This window comes from Oxyura jamaicensis, chromosome 5, assembly GCF_011077185.1.
Source record: "Oxyura jamaicensis isolate SHBP4307 breed ruddy duck chromosome 5, BPBGC_Ojam_1.0, whole genome shotgun sequence".
NCBI lineage: Eukaryota > Metazoa > Chordata > Aves > Anseriformes > Anatidae > Oxyura > Oxyura jamaicensis.
In genome coordinates this window covers 62,715,152-62,733,585 of record NC_048897.1, presented here as the reverse complement: position 1 = coordinate 62,733,585, position 18,434 = coordinate 62,715,152, and the positions used below count along the sequence as shown (strand labels likewise).

Below are 18,434 nucleotides of genomic sequence, written 5' to 3'. Positions count from 1 at the left end.
AACACAAAGCAGACTGTTCTCCAGACATTAACAAGACAGAATAATAATATGAATCAAGAATATTGCCTGACCCCCAGCTGATGGCCAGGTGTAAAGTTACCTGATTTCCCTGTCAGTTTATGCTCATGAAAAACACAATTTGCTGCCAACTGTAGAATTCATCAGTGAATATTTGTCCATTTTGATGCCAAAGAAAACTCACATATGAGATACTACCAATGAAAGCACTGACAAAGATAAACATCCTAAAACCAAAACCCATGAGACTGCGGCATCCAAGCAATAAAACAACTGGGTAAAATAAATAAATAAATAAAACGTAATGGCTTACTGGATTATTTTAGCTCCCTTATGTAACTGAATACAAGGATTACTGTTAGAATAGTCAACAGACTCTTCAATAGTCAAGAGTCAATTTGTCAAGTAAATTAACTAAGAAAAAAAACTAGTTGACCACTGCTAAACATACTTCAGTTGCAAAAGTTCATATTTGGAAAAAAGTGAAGGGAAGCTTAGGCTCTTGCTACCACTTCAGCTCTAAAAGCATTTAATACTAATTTAAAAGGGAAGGAAAATATAAGCCCTTCCACAGTCTTTAAAACAATCATGAGTACAAAATTAAAGTAGTATGTCTCCTCTGTTTAATACTTTGTGTGGTAGGTACCTGCACATTTTAACTAAAACATTTTAAGTTATGCTCTAAACAGTGACTTATGAAGGATATGATCTTTCAGAAATAATCTGAGATGCTATTTTGCATGGTGAAAAGTCTGACTCATTGAATTAAAAGAAAGGGATACTGTTGAGTAATTGGGATGTTATATTATCTGAAATAAAATTCTTGATTATTTCAATGTAATCTCTGACGAAAGAAAAATGGTTTCAAAGGAAAAAGACGCTGGTTCAGAAATACAGGTTTTCCTTTTACGCAGTTTCCCTAGCAATACAAAATGCAAGAGCATACATGAGAAAAAAAGAAAAAAAGATTACATAGACTTCAAATTTTATAAACAGAGAATTTATAGAAATTGAGTGGTACTCAAGTATTTCCTACAGAAAACTATCGTTCTTTGAGCATAGATCAAGTAATGATACTGGTACCTTTCAGTATCAAATATGCCACTTATTTAGCAAGCTATACAGAGATATAATTTTTGTCATCATTACTGTAATCATGCTACTTTTGTTACTCATTTGGACTTATAAATATTCCAGAGAAATGCATGCCACAATTTGAGGACCTATTTAGTTTAGAACTATAGTCAGCACTACCTCAAAAAAGGAGGGGGCAAGTGAAGATAGAGGGAGGGAGAGAAAGAGCAATCTACCTGTTCTTGCTGACATCTGCTTTGCCCATATTCCATCTACCCTCACTGCACAGTAATACCAATCATTACTATGAGATATCAGACATTTTAGAATACTTTTAACAGAGAATTACCTCAATAATCTGCTACAGCTTCAAAAGAAGTAAAAGAACAAATGATTGTTTATTGACTTCAAAACTGATTTTGACTTCAAGTCCATCTTATAGTCACCTCCCACAAACACGAGAAATATTATAAATCAAAATTAATGCTAGACAGTTAAGAGCTTAGCAACAAAGAACCCAGTGAGGGCTGATTCACTTTTTTTTTTTTTTTTTTTTAATTTATCTGGATTTTTTCATGATGAACTGTATTTTTCTAATAAACTGCTGAAGTACAGATGTATTTTTAACGGTTACCAGAGCACTGATCTTTTTTGCTGTGGTAATCTGCTGCTTCCTGATTCTTCCACTCCTCATTTTTTTCCTTCCCGAATGATCAAAGATGGGTCTTCATCCCAACACCTTCCCCACCCACCCCAAGGAAAGGGAAAAAAGGGCCGGGGGCGGGGGCAGGGGGGGAGGTATTTATCATCTGTGAATCAAGCCAGTTTAATTTTGATTGCAAAATCTAAGGGGCAAGGATAGTATCTTTTATCACTTTTTGTATGCACCACTCTCTTGTATTATTCATATTTCTTACATTATTACTCATAAAATGTTTACAACTGCATGACTTGGATAACCTGAACTTATCTGAACTTCAAAGCAATTCGGCACTGAAAGCTTATTTCTCCATTTAAACAATCAAACCACTCGAAATTTAGATCCAAAACTTTATTCAGCTAAAGGAAACATTTTTTTGTTTGAATTTTTGAATGGCTCTTTCAATGCCACTTACTGATATTTACATTTCATCCAACTATTTCATGGGTTCAGACTTGCACATATGAGCAGAGAGTTGCATAACTATGCAAGAATGGAGTCACCTCTCAATTTTAGGAGCAAGAGATCTAACAAGGTATGTCAAAAACACACTTTTAAGAAACATTTTTCCTGCAGGAATACTGCATCAGGTGAAACACAGTACATTTCCATATACTTTGAATAGTATTTTTGTATGTATAGTAGCTTTGAATGTATCAATTTTTTCCTTACTCTTCCAGGAGGACTAATCTGTGTTCTTCACCCACTTTAATTAAACAACTTCTCTATTATTGTGCTACTGCAGAACTATTTCCATTTGCAGTTCCATACAGTGGTTAATTACATTTTTATGCCATAATACATAGTAGATCTAAAGAAATCCCTAGATGTTATTTTAAATTGAATTATCAGTATTTCTTTATTTATTTCCCTGTTGAAAGATTTAATCCTTTTCACATCAACACAAATTCAAGGACTTTGAAGGACCTAAGTAGCTGTTCTACTACATACAATGTAAAAATTAGAGTCTTTAGAAGATGATTCTTGCATTCAACCTGTAACATGTAGGCAAACAAAAGTATGCCTTCCGGAAGACTGCATTTTTCTAACACTTACGCAAAAAGGCATAGGCAATCTGTGGTGAGTTTGTGACATGCAGAAATGTATGACAGTCACCTTCTGCCTTCTTACTTCATCCACTTTAATTCAGATGCAAAATCTCTGCTTCCCTTGAGGGATGTATTTTTTTGATTGGTTCTCAAGTATTTTTCCAGGCACCTAAAAAGACAAATCAAGAATTTAAAAGCCATTGAGTCAGCATATTTTCAAGAAGCCTGCTTGTACTCTGCTCTGCAGATTTATACAACTACTTGCTTTCCGATACAGGAAATTCCCTAAGGGAAGTCCCCCTTGAGTATCAGAAAAAAATAATGACATCAGATTTTCCAAGGAAGGAGACGTGAAGTCACATGAGGCAATTACTGAAATTGTTGTTTGTTTGTTTGTTTGATAACTCAGAGAGAATCATAACTTATATTCCATAAAATGAGTTTTGGAATGTCTTAAGTATTGCATAAACTGCAACACTTCAACAGTGAGGCCCACCCCAGCAATTAGCCATATTCTCTGTTTTGGAAAACACATTTCAGGTTTAGTAAAAATGTTTTGTATTAAGAAAAAAATTACGAAGATGGCAACCCTGAAATTAATCTCATGTTTTTAAACTTAAAGTGAGATACTTTATAGTGTCTATCTCTTTCAAGGTTTTAAAGGAATATATTGAAGTAACTAGAATTAAATAGTATCATCTGAGATTGGAAAAGTTGTGGATTTTTTTTGTTTGTTTGTTTTTTGGTGGTGTTCGTTCTTTTTTCAATTTAATCTAAAGGATTTGTGAATCTAGAAGAGTGTTCACAGTGGTTATGTGATTTGAAGACTGTTCAGAGTTTGTGTTAATATTTAACATGAATAAATACTGATTTCTTTAATGAACACATTCACTATCAGAACATAATTCAATTTCTGATCGAGGAAGGGGAAAAAGATACAAGAAGTGCTTTAGTAGTTTTCCAAATTGGAGCACGTGAACCATTTTTTATTGCCCAGCTAGTAAAGTGACATGCAAGCAAATAAAACTACTGTATAGGTAGGAATCTCTAACAAAAAAAAAAAAAAAAAAAAAAAAAAGACAGTAGAAAAAATCCAGTATGTAGCTAGCATCTGCTTATTAGCAAGCTTTCGTGAGGTTTGTAGAATTTGAGAAGACACTGTAAGAAGACAAAGATCAGAATTTTACCTCTGCTATTTTATCTCCACTATGGACATTTACCTCTATTACACTTTTTTACCTCTGCTGTGGACATACTGGAAAGAGTCCAGCAGAAGGTCACCAAGATGATCAGGGAACTAGAAAACCTCTCCTATGAGGGCAAGTTGAGGGAACCGGGACTTTTCATCTTGATGAAAGTGAGGCTCAGGGAGGATCTCTTGCGTATATATAAATACCTACAGGGAATGTGCAAAGACAACAGAGCCAGGCTCTTTTCAGTGTCAGCACAAGAGGCAATGGGCACAAATTGGAACAGAAGCTCTGTCTAAGTATCAGGAGGTACTTCTTTAATGTGGGGTAACTGAGCATTGGCACAGGTTGCTCAGAAACATTGTAGTCTCCCTCTGTGGAGATCTTCAAAAGCCATGTGGACATGAGCAACCTGCCGTGGGTGTCTCTGCATGAGCAGGGGGGTTGGAGCAGATGATGTCCAGAGGTCACTTTCAACCTTATCCATTCTTGATTCTGTGATTTGTATTCAACACTCTGTGTTGCCAGTGATGCTAGGCCCAGTCCAGCAACTACTTGGTCAAAACAAACACAGTCATGTATCATTACTGCTCTGCTTTCTAATTAAAAAATGGCTTTGAACATCAAATAATGCTGGGGCATCCCTCTCTCAGAATTCATATACTACTCAGCATGGAATACTGCCGTCATCTCACACATCACTGCACTTAACAGAATTCATGAGTCCTAACTTCATGAAAAATGACCTATTCCTATACGACAGTTACATAAAATGACAGTTTAGGATGCAAAGAGAACTATTCAAAGGTCAGGAAATTACAAAGATTAAATTCCTTGCTCAACAGTAATTATGTGTATATATCAGATTTCCTCTCACAGGACCCTGAACCCTTAGTTTCACAGACTGGACAAAACATGAGGCAGAGGCTATGCAGTGTAACTCTCTAGGTCCATTATCAACTTCTGCATTATTTTATGTGTAAAATAAAAACAATCCCCCATATGAGAACAGTAGTCTACTATAACGAGCTACACAGAGATCTCTTAGCCTTAATGAACCTCACAGTATTCCTCAAAAATATCTCTGAATTGTTGAGGCTGGACCTTGAATTATCTAGAGAAATAACAGAGAAACATTTTCTCTTTCTATAATATTCAGCTCGATACAAAGAAAGTTAGAAACCCTAGCTCAGCATCAACAAGGATATTTCATTGTACCTTCACCTTTTCATTGTTACAGCAGGTAAGATTTCAGGTTCATGTACTCAAGAATGAAAACACAATTCTCATATGACTCAGTATTAATTTCATGACTAACATAAGTGTTTTGTATTATCCAGAAAATATGACAAAGCATATATAGTTAAGCATGGAAAAGACAACAGAAGTCTGTGAAAAAAGGGAATAAAAGTAGATAAAAGGGCACATAGCAGAACAGAGTAAACAGAGAATCATACACCTTGTAAGAGCCACCTAGAAATAGGATGCCAAGTCTGTTCAGTCTTGGTCTCCAAAAATCAATGACTGCCTGATTAGAAAAAAAAAAAAAAAAAAAAAAAGCTAATGAAATCTGTACCCTCCTATATGACCCGTGTCAATGAGAAGCCAATAAACAGCTTCATGAGCTACGACATCAGGAGATGGTAGCATAACATAATTGGCCAAATTGTGCCTGTTTTCACTGTGCCTGCACAGTAAGATCCATTACACCATGCTGGAATATTTTGCTTTACCAAAGCCAGAAATTTTGAAAATCTGCAATGATTGTCTGATATAGATACACTGCTAGGTTGTTTCAAAGAAACACTACATTCCCAATACATCTTGGCTTCCACTAAAGCATCTATTTATAACAAGTAATTGCTGTATAGGCCCCCTATACTAACAGTCATAAAATGAAGAAACTACAATAGTTTTTTAGTCTTCTGCAATCAGACCAAGAAGTAATAATAATAAGTCATTTTTTTTTAAACCTACTTCGAGGAAAATTACTATGATTTCTAAGTCTACTTACAGAGCAGCCTAAAAAAAATGGTTCCTGTTTACATGCTTTTATGACAATGTACACAACCCTTGTTCAGCTGAGACAAGATACAAAAACAAATGATTTAGAGCATGCCATTCTGATGTTTTGTGAAGTAAGTTAAAACCCACAAAATGTGAGCAACATGTTTAACTCTTTTCTTATACATTCACACTCAGCAGAGTAAGTCATGTAAGCCATGAAAACCCATGCTGCAATAAAGTCTATGAGTTTCTATCAGTTCAAAACCTTAAGCAGGCACCCTGAAGACAAGTTAGTAAAAGGTTAATTGCACATGTAGCAACTGTATGAAGTATCACTCATCTCTAACAAAGGTTCTCATCTTTTTTATTTACCTGAATAATAGCTCTTTCTGGTTTCAAAGTTTATTGTATCATAAAGACAACAACACAGAAGCAGCAGTATAGAATTGTGACACAGTTTTACACACACATTAGATTTTGTACAGCTTAAATCTCTATGTTCTACTGCAGCAGTATTTCATTACTTCTAAATTAATTGTTCAATGAGACAGTGGTAGATTCTAAACTAAGATTTCTCAACAAGTGCAAAACAAGTGTCAATGTGACAAGCCAACTAGTGATAACCAGCTGCATGCATCTAAAGAATCCTTACCCTTGAACCTTTTCCTTAGAAATAGTCATCATCACAGACTTTGAAGACAAAGACTTTAGAAAGCTTAAAAAAATAAAAATAAAGGGGCATTCTGAGGAAAACAAAGTAAGAAAATATAAAGTTCTCTCTCACAACAGGCTAGTTAAATTTGACATGCTAATTTATCTACAAGAACTTAAAATCATCTTGTACTTCCATATGCATCAGAAAATCAGGAAACAGCCTGAAGGCTGAGGGCCAACAACTCATTCTCTCATCAGGACTGATACAACTGCAATCACAAAGAAGATGCTCACCACACTATTACTATCATCAGCAAAACTTTATACAACTTAGTTATCTGGACACTAATTGAATAGATTGCCAAGTGGGAAAGAATGAAAATAAAGAAAAAAAAAAAAAAAAAGTAAAAACTTTTGATAATTTTGTTTTTTTTTTGTGCATGTAACAGACAGAATTTTTATTTTTTTTTTTAAGTTTGATAAAATAGCAGCTTTACTTCCAGGTTTTCTAAATTACCTCAGCATATTTTGATTTTTAAGTACGAATACTATGAGTTGTGACATTACATAGGAAACAAAGTTCAGTCATTGTGCACACTGAAACTCTCAAAACTATAAAGGCAATGCTTGCAAAACACAGTCAAACATAGGTTAAAACAACAACAACAACAACAACAACAAAAAAAAAAAAAAAAAAAAAAAAAAAAGATATTGACCAAAGTCACTAACCTTGTTGTCTCTCTCCCATCTTCTTGTAAGGTAAGGACTTCTCAGTAACTTATCAGGGTTCTAACTTGCAAGAATGGAAGAAAATCTAATGCAACCAGCAGGACCTACAAACAAAATAACCACCACTTAGTACTTAATAAAAATGCTACTTTTAAAGGCCAGACCAAGAAAGCAAAAAGGAAAATTAATACAAGCAGAAAAGTACGTACAACCATAACATCAGACACTGAAGAAAAGGACTCATAAGTAATGACTAGCTCATCACCCTTCAGTCCTTTTCATATATGTCTCAGTCTAGGAGCAGGCTGAACTAGAAAGCGCTAATAACTACGCAAATTCTGCTGCCTTGCTTGTAGACCAGGAGGGCTTAGCTGTAGTCACTAGCACCAGTGTGGTGACTTGCTTTCCAGAAGTCAGCCAGTCCATTTTCTTTCCAGGACAGCTAGGCTTTGAAGTAACTCTAGAGGCTACAAACTAGAAGGTATCTGCTACTATGTCACCCTAGTAGTGACAAGGACAAATAATTCACCAACCACTAGGCAATACTTGGTTTTTCCCTCTCACACTACACCTTTTTGGTCAAGTACTACCACAGCTGCACCATTCTCCAGCCCCAAACAAGCTCTAGCTCCTGCAGCTGTGCCTGCTGGTGCACCCCCCCCCCCCCCCCCCCCAGCTGTTCCATCATATCTAACTCCTTACACCTGGTACACTCCACTCTCTTCCTTCTCCCCCACTTCACTGCTGCAGAGATCTGCATGGTTTGCAATTCAGGTTGCTGATGTGAATTGGTTTACTGTAACAAGAAATGTTTATCAGGCACGTTCTCTTGTATTCAGACATAAGTAGTATGAGATACTTTACAAATGTGTTTCTTTGGGGAGAATGGCTTTTTGCTTGTTTACTCCAGTAAAAATCTTACTGCTTTTAAGAATCTGACAACTTCTTAATTTAAGTGGGTAGATTAGTACAGTAAACCCATTAGTAATTTATGTTCACTTTTGCTAGATTTACTCAAAGGAAAAAAATGAAGTATGATGGCCATACTCATTAGAGTCAGGAGCTATAATGGACTGTAAAGCAAGGATATGCTCTACATGGATGCAATTGCTCTGGCCCCTAATTACTACTGCTTTCCCTGAAATCCTTAAAAACCATGTAAGAATGCAATCTCTTATTTTAAGACTGAAATCAAAATAGAGTGGTGTAACTGACTATAAAAAAATTACTGAACAGAACCTTATTCTGTTTTGTGTCTATATATGATAATTTTCCTGGAAAACCATTTTTTCAAGATTACTTAGTATTTTCTGATACCTGTAGTTTGGTAAATATTCAGAAGGTGGCACTACTTTGCATGTGGTATTTTAGCTGTATTTCTTCAAGTGCTTGCACTGTTTACCAGCATTACTCATGTCAGGACTCCCACAGAAATAAACAGCAGATATTGATTTGAGGGTAGTTAAATGTGTGTAATCTGTCCTTTTGGAACAGAAACACTCGCTTTGCTTTTGCCCCTGCGTTTTTATGAGGCCCAAATACCAGAAATATAATAACACAATAGTGTAATTAACTTTCAGGCTGACAAAGAAGTAAGAGACAAAGTGCTGTTTAGCTGACAAACTGACCAGCTGATGATCTACTGGTGTGAATTCAGAGTGTCGGACAACAAAGATTTAGTGTAAAGTAAGGCTAAAGCAATATAAATGTGTTACAGTATTTAGAGAGACAGATGCTGTTTGTCACTGTAAGATTGATGAATGGTTTTCAAAATGAAAACATTCTACTTATCATGTGTTTTTTTCTTTTAAGACTATCAAGCAGTTTATGAGATGAACATGTGGACCTGCAAGAGCATGCAAGTTCACATATATGTATATTTTAATCCTGGAAGAACAGAATCTTTGAAAAAGGAAAAAAAAAAAAAAAAAAAAAAAAAAGAATAAATGTAAAAATACCGTTAAATCCATTCATGTAATAAATGTGAGGAGATTCATTCAGCACTAACAGTATAATTTCCTAATTGAATAATGTATTTTTTTCACTGTTAATTTTGATGACATGGCAACAAACTAATGCTGGGGGTGAGAGCCTAAAACATCTACATGACCTTCTCTGTTGTACAGGCATCAACTTTATGTACGTATTTTCCCTAGCTCAACCAGTACAAGAAAGGAAAGTTAAGGAGGATATGTGTGTTTAAGTTGCACAAAACATTACTTGAAAAAATGACATTAATTAAATACAATGCTGAGAGAGTAGACAGTGGGTCAAATGAACTTATAAAATTGCCTGAGAAAGAAGGATGGATAGTACTGAAGATCAAACTTATTCTTTTTATTACTGTTCTCTATTGGTGGTCTTACAGTATTTTGGGAAAATCGTTATGTCTGTTGTTTGCAATAACAGAAGTGTTTGTTACATCCATACGAAAGACATTTTCTATCTTTGCAGGTGGACTCAAGTGTCAGCTTACCTGGTCCGATTGCTTCTAAATGAGCCACCATTTTGCATTCAAGGCAAGAGAAAAAAGATCCCATTCAATACTTGCCACTTATTTCTTCAGAAGAAATTGTTAAGAGGGTGCTAGCTTTTTTGATTTAGTATAACTTCATTCATTGCAGAAGCTGAAGAACTTCACTATCCAATTATGAATTCTTTTGCTGAATGTAGGCTCCTCAGTAACCTTCCTTTTGTCTAATGCAGCAGTAAGCTCTCCATTAGCACTTAATCTGTGTATATTATATACTAGAGAGCAAAAATCAACTCAGTTATAAACAAAATTCTGTTGATACTAGTGAAATTATCCATGTGCTAGGTTTTCTGCCTAATAGATCTCTATCATACTAGTCAGCAGAATTTGCCATCTAATAAGGCTGACTACAGGAGCAAATGGAACTTGAGCAAAGTTCCTGGATTACATTCAGGCATACACAGGACCTACAGCTGTTGTAGTCAAAATTAAATAACTGAGTTTCTTAAACTTCTGCATGCATACAGCAGAGAACTATATGTATATAAACAGAAACCCCAAGCTTGCTATTTGTATATAAAGCACTTACAAATATTTTACTGGATAATACCCATTTCCCTTACTGGATAACACCCATATACCCTATAGTATATGCAAAATACTTCCTACTTGAGGAAATGAAACATGTCTGTTTAAATGGTAGTATTTTTTTTTAAACTATGTGAATCTATTTGCATCTAATCATTGTCTTCGTGGCTACCCACAATGACCTGCTTTCTCAGAGATGACTTTTAAGATTTTTCAGGACATCCTCTGTATGTGAAGTGAGATGCGATTTTTATCCACTGAATTAAGATACTGGACTGAAAAAAATAATTTGACACACTGAATATACACTGTCATTATTTCCCTGACTTAATTATTGAAGATATTTTGAAAAATATTCCATTGTATTCAATTATGTGAAAAAAGCACAGATGACAGTATATTAGCTCTTGAATTTCATTCTCATTTCAGTGAATGTAGAAAGTGCATGGCTATGTAATGCCATAAATAATGAAATTGCAAGGAACTTTAAGACTGTACTATGCTATCAAAAATAATATTAGTATAAACAATTTATGGCACTGTTAAAAAACACGTTGCTCTTTCACACCTGAATGTTAATGGTAGGTCTATGACACCTTGTTTAGCTAATTTTAGTCTCAAATTAATTGGACTCCTCAACATTCTATTATTTGTAGAGTGGCAGCCACAGGCATCAAGTTTTGCATTGTTTTTGATTCAGTTTTCACATATTTTATCAAATTTCACAGAGATTTTTTTTCCTTTTCCAATACCTAGGTATCTGGTATTAAATATAAGCAACTTCGATTTTTGTTAAAATCTTTATTGCTGCTTAATGTCTCTTATATGTCACAAAAAAAACTACTATGGATACTAGATCCAAGTTATCCAGTTTTTTACCTGATTATGTGTAAATCTACAACTATGAACATAATTCTGCTCTGGCAGAACTTTTATAAGAATATTATTCTACTTCTATATGAAACACAATCATTAAATGTTGGTTGATATATCATTTGTTAGCTGCTAGCTTACTAGTTACCTTCACCTATAAAACCTGATTGGTATGGGAAATGGTCCACAATGCTATGTATTAAAAAGAATTCTCAACTACCTGATGTTCACGTGTCAACTTAATTTGTCCTCCCTGATAAAATTTATCTTAAAAAAACAAAAAGCACACATAAAATACACCTTGTAATTTCACAGTTTGGTCACAGACTACTTAGAGATACACAGCGATGAAAAGGAGTGTCTCTTTACACAGCTTTAATGTTGTATCTCTACAGAAGCCAACTACAAGACTGAGTTGTGAAGGGCTAGTAAGCAAGTTTACTTGTTTGTTCCCAAGGATATCCCACTGATGTGCACAGATGTTTTCTAGTGTAATTAGGGTTATGCACGTGTTTCTGAGACTAGGTTTAGGATTCTAACGTAGAACTAGTTGTGTGACAAAAGAAAGTAGATGTCTGTGTTTAAATGACCATACTAATGTAATGTCAGTACAAAAATCATTCAATACTAGTCTGGCAAAGTGAAGTTTATTAATGTTAAATTGTTATGTTTAATGTTAATTAGTGGATTAATTTCATTTTCTCTGCCAGCATCTTTTTCAGTGGTGTTGTCACAGGATTGTGACTGCAACAATACAGTATCTTTGTTATGCAGATACAAAATCATACCTTGCTTATCTCCGCTGCCAGTGTGGTATAAATAAGAATCACGTATTACTGTCTGGTATGTATTCAGCTTCTCTATGACTCTAATATTATGTTCTCCCCCTTGAACTTACTTCGCGACTTGTTTATTTAGGTCCAATAAATGATCTCAGATGTTTATAAATACCTTAAGTGTGGTAGACAGAGGGATATGGCCAACTTCTCCTCAATCATCTGTGCGGACAGGTCAAGGGGCAATGGCCACAAAATGGATCACAGGAAGTTCCGCACCGACATGCGAAAGAACTTCTTCACGGTGAGGGTGACGGAGCACTGGAACAGGCTGCCCAGGGAGGTTGTGGCGTCTCCTTCTCTGGAGATATTCAAGACCTATCTGGATGCCTATGTGGGTAACCTGCACTAGGGAAACTGCTTTGGTAGGGGGGTTGGACCTGATGATCTCTGGAGGTCCCTTCCAACCCCTACAATTCTGTGATTCTGTTACGCTTTGCCTAAAGATAAGAGCATTAACAATCAGCTTCAAAGCCAAAAAGTTACTTCAGCTTTCAGACCTTGAAATAACCTGCTTAGCATGCTATTTCTATGCATGGTTCTACGTATTGCTAGTAAATGAGTATTAAAATATATAATAGCCCAGAATTGATATAGTAATACAAATAAAAGCCTGGCCCTTACCTACCATGATGCAGTGTGTGTTTTGAATTATAGACTGGTTGATCTTTGTGATTAAGAACCAGAGGACAGTTTGCTACATCAGCACTTGGTCCCTGGGATAGCAGTAAGATGGCTGAGTAGAAGAGCAGAAATTCTCCACACCTGGTGAAACTTCTCACTTCAGAAACCAAAGCAAGAAAGAATTTACCATCAAACATCTGGAAAACAGGCAATGTGAGATTTCATATTGCTTTGCTTACAGCTGCAACAGTGGTCCTATAGTGCATCTTCTTGTTTTTGCTACCTTAAAAGAAATAAATCTCATTCCTTTCTAACTGCCTTTCAAAGGAAAGGGCACAGGAGGATTTTGCTTCTACCAGATTTGATTTAGTCATAAAGACATTGAGGGACACAGCAAACTGGTGCGACATTTGTCGATAACATAATATTGAAAATGCCTTCTATGTGGATTGTTGGATTGAGGATGCATAAATGAAATTTCTTAAACCTTTTGTGCAGCTGGGCAAGGTCTTTTGATCAAAGTCTATTCAGTAATTGTACCCTAGAGAATGACTTCTTCCTGCTTGTTGCCTTTTCCACATAGTGAAAATTCAAATGGAGATAGTGATATAAAGCAGTTGCTCCATCAAAACAGGGGCACAACAGGAAGTTTTGCACAACTTCTGATGACAGAGGAGGCAGCGTATGTACCCTCAAACTGTCAGTTAATGAGAAACCCTGCAAGCTACTGTTTGTTACATTCTTAAACTTTCTTCAGGTTGCTGTGTGCTGCCAAGTCACTGCAGAGAGGCTGGAAAACTACATCTGAGAAGTCCTCTCTGAGGAAGTGAGGAACCGAGGACAGATGGAGAAGTTATGAATATAAACTAAAACCTATCCTCTGCTCCATCATGAGTGTGAGGCTACGAAGTGTGAGACTGTTCTCTGAGAGCAACTGAGTCTAGCTGGCTTCTGATTGCCTTGAAAGTTGTAAATTTCATTTGGGAACATTCAACACATGTCACAGTTCTTACAGAGTTCTGAGTAAGAAAACAGTACTTAGAGGAATACTAAGCATGAGCCATCTGAATTGAAGATTTTCTTCCCCTAAGTGAAGAATGAAAACCATTTTTTTTTCCCCCCGTTTTTTTATTTCTTGCCACATCTGCGAAGTTTTACAGACAAGACATTCCAGCTCTAGGAATAGAAATAGCTTCACCTCTGTCATTCACTATAGTTTAATCGGGCACTTGCCATGGACCCCTCTCCAGTGAGTTAAATCTGATTTTTCAGCTGAGTTCCTAAATTCCAACCACACACACACTTTGGCAAGGCAGATTAGAATAAGAATTTGCTATTATTTCGTCTTCAGCAGTGTTGCTTTCATGCAGCAAGAGAAGATAACATTGCCAAGAGCTAAAAGCGCAACAAATGCTTCCTTCTGAGATCACTGAAAAATTATTTTGATTTTTCTACTGGACAACCGGTTATAATCTCCTATACCTATGGAACAAATGAAGAAATTAGAATTATTTAAATCTGTTTGCCATTTACATCATCTGTTTATCTAGTTCGTGACAGCCCTATGCACTTTTAGGGAATCCTGAGTCTTTCATTCATACATTTATTCTTTTACCTTTTACCATTTTTCTGCCTTGCTGTGTTCTCTAATGAGTCTCTCTAAGAAATGGCTGTTACTGCTGTTAGGTAATGGAAAATCTTTTTTGCTCTTGAACACAGTTGCTTCTGCATCCTATTACCATTTTTCCTTTTCTAGGCAATGAACACCACATGAGTTTCATTTTCTAATCCAGAAAAAGATGCTGCAGCTAAATTAGCCTGGATTAGAAACACTGAGAAGATTTCCTTTTTCATCACAGTCTCTACACATACTAGGGAAACAGACTTTACTTAACATTGAGAACAGTAGATTTAATCGCATAACTGTGTAACAGGCCTAATTGGTCTTACCCATGCAACTACAGAAACAGAAATACATTCTCAAAGCTTAGACATATGCTTTCTCTGCAGTACTGATTCACTTGAAAAGAAATTCCTCCTGTCTTATTTGCATATATTTAGATGTTCTATTTGTTTAAAAATGATGCCCAGCACTTCCTGTTTTAGTTCATAACTCTAAAAAAAGAAGTGCCCTGTCACCAAAACAAATCACTAGAATTATTCATGTGTTAAACAACATCAATCATGATGAATATTTTTTTTCACAGTCAAAATTCATATAAGGTTGCCAAAGTAAATGGCTTCATTTTCAAAGTTTCTCAGTTCAGTTTTCTTCAGAAGGACCTGGAGTTGTTAAGAAAATTCTGACAACAGCTAATTTTGTCCCCTAACTTCACATACATTAACTGAAACCCAGTCTACTAAGGAATGACCCAGATGAGTTCCCTATGTTCCATCAGTCCTCTTGGAAATTCCTACAATTGCAAACTAAGAAGATTGCACTAGCTTCACAGCACTGCCTGTAGGCAGTGTTAATAGTGTTTCTTTTGGATTCAGGTGACCTGACATTCAAAACTGCCGGTGATGTGCACATCCATTCAAAATCACTATGATTAGCAGGACTTATGCCTTACAGAAATTCAGACCAAAATTAAATGTGTAACTATATAAACTCTGGAATCTGCCTGCAACCTAGTTATCAGTAACCAAATGTATTTCATATCCACATTCATGTTTATATTGTCACATCATGACTTTTCCTGTCTATGAAGACCAGAAGAACAGGAATTTTAGTAATTTATATCTTGGTATTTTTTTGTTTTCCCTCAGTTGCAATATTTATAGCATTCAGAACAATGTTGTTATTATTTTATTTATTATTTTACATTAACATTTAACTGTTATCATCACTATGAACCGCAAATAAATCATCACCTACACAGTGATCCTTGCAGAATATAATTAAAAATACTAATTGTGACAAAGAGTAGCTTGAAATTCTTGAGGCAAAAAAACAGACCTAAGTAAACTGAGATTAAGGTGGAGAAACCATATTTCTGGTGTAGATAAGACATATGCAAAGCAGTAATCCTGTTTTCTGAAATATCTGTTTTTCTGCAGTTGCAGAACATTCTTGCTAGCTCTGAGATTAAACAGAAATACTTAATGAGCAAATCTTAAAAGAAATACAACCTATGCATTCAAATGCAAGAACCACTCTCCCGCTTTTTAAAACAAGATCTCATTTTTTCTTGCTTTTAATAGGAACAAGTTACTCCCAAGCACAATTCACCACTTTCAGTGCATAACAATGTCAGTATGTGAACAGGCTTGATAAATCCAAGTGGTTCTCTTTGATTTGAGCATGCAAATCCTATATTTTGTGCTGCAAAGTCTTATAGCCCAGGAACAGCTTTCTGCAGCATTTTGGAAAAGTACTAATAGTATCCAAGTTGATATTTAAAACACAGTTAAGAGATAATAAAACTAGTAATTGTCACACTTACATAGAGCTGTCAAACACAAATAATGATCACTGTGGTATTTGTATCAGTAGTTCTTCTTGGAAGCATTTAAACTTGGCATTGCTATCATTACCAAATGTGTTTATGTCAACTACTGCAATAGTTTTCAGAAGCCATACATTACTTCATTTGATTGTTAACAAATTGGCATACTTAATTAATAAGTCCTACTAATAATATACCATTTCGTGTATGTGAATGATATCCAGCTACTAGAGGTGATGCAGTTCTATGAATGGTGGCAAACACTAAAAACTTTTTAATTCCAAAAGGCACACTAGCATTCCTAGAAAAGGAGGTGCCTTCAGTACTGAAACAAAGCAAGAGTGCACTGTGTTGAGATAAAATAGTGAAATCATGTTAACTTTAGGCAAGTAACTCTGAACTTACTTAGTGTAACAGAAAAAAAACATTTGAGCAGTCTTTCCAGTTAATTCTCAGAAATTAGTATTTAATTTTAAACAAGTTAAACTACAGATTTATTCTAGATCTGATTATCACATCTCTTCTTCTGTTTAGTATACCAAAATTACTTGGAAATCAGACTGGCCTTTTCCCTTTAGAAGATGATGACTTTATATCCAAGTCCTTGCGATGATAAACTGTCACATTTGTCTTCTCATACAAGCATTTACTCCAGTAGGCCTGTGACCAGTAACATTTTCGGACACCCAAATGGACCGCACACTCTCTGTGCAGAGAGAACACACTCTGTGCTTTCAAGTTATTATGAAAAGTACAGTAATTCCAAGCAGTGCCAAAGCTTGGTATTCTTGGAGGGCTGGCTACGTGTTGACATTTATAAATGTAGTAATAAATTAGCAATAGTCAATAATTTGCAAAGAACAAAATGAAATCAAGCGACTCTGCAAGCTACCCAGGCTGTAATTGATCATTGCTCTGTCTTTACGAAGTAGTAAAAATCACCAGTGGTCTCGTGCATCATGTACCACAGAGCCACCCTGTGTGGAAGGCACCTTGAAGGCACCACTTGGCAAATGGAACAATGTGCAAAGGAAAATGCTTTGAACCCCTTCTTCCAAAGAATCCATGCTGGCACCAACCCCACATCCACCTGCCAGACTCAGCTCCCAATAGCATGCCTGTTACACTGTAGTCTTCTATTGCACTTAGGAGCCCCAGAAATAATGCAAACTACTTACAGCTGCTTCGATGGGGCATCCTACTGAACTTTTGTTGTGCCAACAAATTTGACTACAAATGCAGAACTTTTACACCATCAGTTAACTTTTCTTGTATTTTCTGTCTTGAGAGAGCTGAATAGATGACCCAGAACGTTTTCCACCTTAATTTTTGTATTTGTACCTCCCACTGGATATAGTAGGATCAAAACTAAACTTCTATGGACTAAGTCCACCTTGAATATTGCTAAGCACTAAAAGGTCTCTGTCTTTTCTCTCTGTAAGGGTCACTGCAGAGAGGAGTTTTCTAAAATGTCCAGATCCAAGTTTCAGTGACAAAGGTAATGTATTTACAGGCTTAAGAGCCGGTGGTTTCTGATAAGTAACAGCCCATCCAATTCTTTAGCTTGCTTTAGAAGCACTTAGTGTTTTCTCCAGTCAAAACTTGTACAAAAATTTCATTCTGTCCCAGCATTCTTAAAAGCCAAGTTCATTATTAGCCTCAGAGATTTTCTGCCAAAGGTGGATGTAAACCACATGCATTCATCCTTATTCTCACCTGTTCTCAGTTTAGAAAATTTCAAGGTTTTTGGCAGATGAGACTGTTAACTTTTCTTTGTCCTCCACTATCAATTATCAAGCTAATAGTTCATACAGAAAGATATCTAACCTTCAGGTTTTGAGTACCCAGGTCTGGAGCTGGAGTCCCAGTGCACTGATTTATTTCTCTGTTACAGATCAGATACTGCTGGTGTCGTTTATTAATGAAGTCCTTATGAATAACAGCTGCTTTCCTCACCTTTTTTAAATTACAGACCTGACCCAGAACATCTCTTATATTTATCCTAAAAATTGAGAACTTTTTTACTGAAAAAAAGTAATGAAAAAGAGAGCATTGGAGGCAATGCACCCTTACACAACATTTTCTTCTATTACCATACTTGAATCTAAGCTCAGCTTTAGGTCTGGTCATGTCAATTTGGCAAGCAATATGAAACTATGTTTTATTTTGA

The 18,434-nt window shown here is 35.8% G+C and overlaps 2 long non-coding RNA genes across 4 annotated transcripts in view; one reads left to right on the top strand and one right to left on the bottom strand.

The window, feature by feature from the left end:
• Positions 1 to 7,972, bottom strand: part of LOC118168545 — a 34,145-nt gene extending 26,173 nt beyond the window's left edge. For both annotated transcript variants that reach the window (XR_004751639.1, XR_004751640.1), the window contains exons 1-2: positions 7,631 to 7,972; positions 7,422 to 7,525 (exon numbers count right to left, since the gene is read on the bottom strand). This is a non-coding gene — a long non-coding RNA (uncharacterized LOC118168545). The remainder of the gene's footprint in view (positions 1 to 7,421; positions 7,526 to 7,630) is intronic.
• Positions 7,973 to 8,278: 306 nt separating this feature from the next.
• On the top strand, positions 8,279 to 15,197 carry LOC118168544. 2 transcript variants are annotated; one of them, XR_004751637.1, is made up of 3 exons: positions 8,279 to 8,376; positions 9,876 to 10,090; positions 12,849 to 15,197. It is a non-coding gene; the product is annotated as an uncharacterized LOC118168544 (long non-coding RNA). The 2 variants fall into 2 exon arrangements; XR_004751638.1 differs by lacking the exon at positions 8,279 to 8,376 and adding an exon at positions 8,416 to 8,579.
• Positions 15,198 to 18,434: the final 3,237 nt, after the last annotated feature.